Genomic DNA, 2,889 nt, shown 5'->3' on the forward strand with positions numbered 1-2,889 from the left:
TGTTCGAAATACAATCATTTGATTATGGCAATTCTATTATTTTAGCCAGGTCACAGGAAAAGGACATTCTAATCAGTATCCAATTTAACTATTTGTTTTTGTCAGGAATGCTCGAATACAATTTATAAAGCAAAATGTGACTTAAATTGATAATTAAAAATACCAGTATGCCAGTTTTGCCGTGTCAAGCTGTCAAGATCCAGAAAGTCCTTCATTCACATCGAATATATCCTTCGAATTTCATCTATTGTTGTCATTAGCGGATATTTAGTAAATAAATAATTTATATTTCCTAAATGACAGTTGTAAATAGCCAAACAAGCCGATTTATGCTGTAAGAAAGTTTTGGCACGAGTGTCAAAATTCTCTCATGGGCGCGGCCATTGTTGTATGTTGAGGCACGAACGACAACTCTGCTAGGAGAATGTTATCAATGATAATCAGCGAATTATGCCGATTAAGAAAATCGAGCTATCTCAATCGGACTGGCTCGGTCTTTTACATAGGTCGCCATTGTAAAAAAAATTCATGGTATGATAACTTAGACGAGCTGCTTCGCTGAAGCAGCATCGTCAAAAAAAGCAAAGGTGACCCGAACAATTTTAGAGAAAATTATTTGATGAAAAGACGCAGAGTCATTGGCGAGCATTAGCCAGAAGCCGTTTGTCATTTGCTGAATCTTACGCAAACCACCTTAAAGTAAAAGGAGAGTCTATGCAAGAGGCGTATCGTCAATGTTTATCATAAGCGAGATGAGGACGTCATTTGCGACCATATGCTTCAAAATTACCAAACGGCAGGGACTTACGTTATTGCCTAGCCAACGGCTTAATCTATTGGCAACTTAACGTCAGAGGCTAAACGTGTTATGCGACTCTACTTTAGAGGCTAAATCTGTTTGACGACCTTTAGTAAGCCAGTGGTTGAACGTCATTTTTTACGCTGCGCCAGAGGATAGGGTCAAATGAAATCCTAGCAAGAGTCAACATTTTGGCGATCCTACGCCAACGACTTATTTTTTAACAGTACTTGTAGTTACACGTTGGAATGTTAGTACAAGCCCTGCATTATGTCAAATGTGAACTTGTTCCGATTTATTCAAACAACGTACATGTATATTTATTATAATCAAAGTACTGAAAGTACAGGTGGGGATATTTTGCTCAAATTTTGTGGTCGTAGACAACCTATACACCGTGATGCCAAGCAATAACCTCTTTTGAATAAAACAGATGGAATTCAGGAAAGGTGACAGGCTCAACATCATCTATGATTTAGCTATTCGGATGAAAAGTAAATGCTGCTTTTTAAGACAATTCGCACGTGCCAATTTATAACTGTGCAACGTTTGTGAATACAATTTTGATTATTATCATTTGAACTGGTGCCTAAGTTTTTACTCTGACTTAGTGTTATATGTATCTGTGTGTCCTGAAGACACACGTTGTCATTAGGTTTCTATACATAATGTAGATTCAATTATTATTCATGTATATATATTCAATTAATTTATTTGCTGGGTTTTAAATTACACCGACACATTGTAGGTCGTAAGGCGACTTTATGGAATAAATTGTTTTTTTGAGTATGTTAGAGGGACATATACGAGCTTGTTTTGATTACTTGGAAAACATTAAGGCAAATTAATTAGCTGCTGTGAAAGCGAAAACCACAACATGTATTTCGTGTGTACGGAAAAAGTTCAACACTGGCATGAAAAGCACGGGCGAATTGGCATATGAAAACTTTGTAGCGCAGAGACGTTGAGATGTTTCCCTCTGACTTTGACAGTAAAAAATGAAGTGCGTGGAAATTTAATTTTGTTGCCCATATCGCGAACGCAGTTGATTTCTTAAAACGAAAGAACGTAAATGCGCTGTATCGGTTAAGTGTTGATAGTTCAGTATTGAACCGAAATATCCGATATTTCGTCGCTGTATACACCTTCCATGAGGACTGCGTGTTACTCGAGTCCTAATGCCACAGTGAAAAGACGTTGCCATGGATGGAACGCGCTCATCGGAGCTATTTTGTTTGCGAATGCAGAATCTTTATGCAAACAGGTTAAATGCAGTAATGGACTACAGTATTCAGTATACGTATATTATGTTACCTATGGGGCAAATTACAGAAGGCAATCCAAAAAACCCTCGAGTAAGTAATTGATTTTAGTACAGCTGTTAAAGTCACACATTACATAAAGTTAAAATAACACTAATGAAAAATGTCGGTTCACTAAAATTACTATAATGAAAAGGCGTAAAAAATGAAAAAATAGTCGATATCTTTTATTATATCAAAATGACATACAACAAACAAAAATAATAAGAACAAATAAAACAAATCATGTTTAGCGCGATTGGGGTTGCAAACGACTTGAATCAAATTGACTTGAAAAACTGTGTACCTAAAAACACATATAGTTAGATTTTTATTATTAAAGTGTATATAAATAAACACATAAATAAAAAGTACATTTTGCTTTGGGCGGTCTTTTATTAATAAGGAATCGCTAAAATCATGAACAGCAGTCTCAACTAGCGAACTTTTGATTGTAATTTATATATAATCAATGACTCGGATTTTTTTTAAGTATTGAAGCAATTTGAAAACCAACGTACAACGTGGCACGTAGTGATAATATAAGTAGTGATATAATTTGGCAGTGAGTAATTGTCAATGGCAGCACGCTTATGACCGCTTAACGATCACCATTCATTGCATAATATAAATCGGTTCTCGTCAATTTTACGGAATAAAATTTGGCATGCGATTTATTATCATAACTTAATTATGACGCATATTTTTATAACCACAAATGAGTTTTCATAATTATTTACCCTTAATTAATACGTATTACCGCAAATGAAAACAACAACACATTTCCAG

The sequence above is a fragment of the Dreissena polymorpha genome, chromosome 9 (assembly GCF_020536995.1).
Source record: "Dreissena polymorpha isolate Duluth1 chromosome 9, UMN_Dpol_1.0, whole genome shotgun sequence".
NCBI classification, from domain to species: domain Eukaryota; kingdom Metazoa; phylum Mollusca; class Bivalvia; order Myida; family Dreissenidae; genus Dreissena; species Dreissena polymorpha.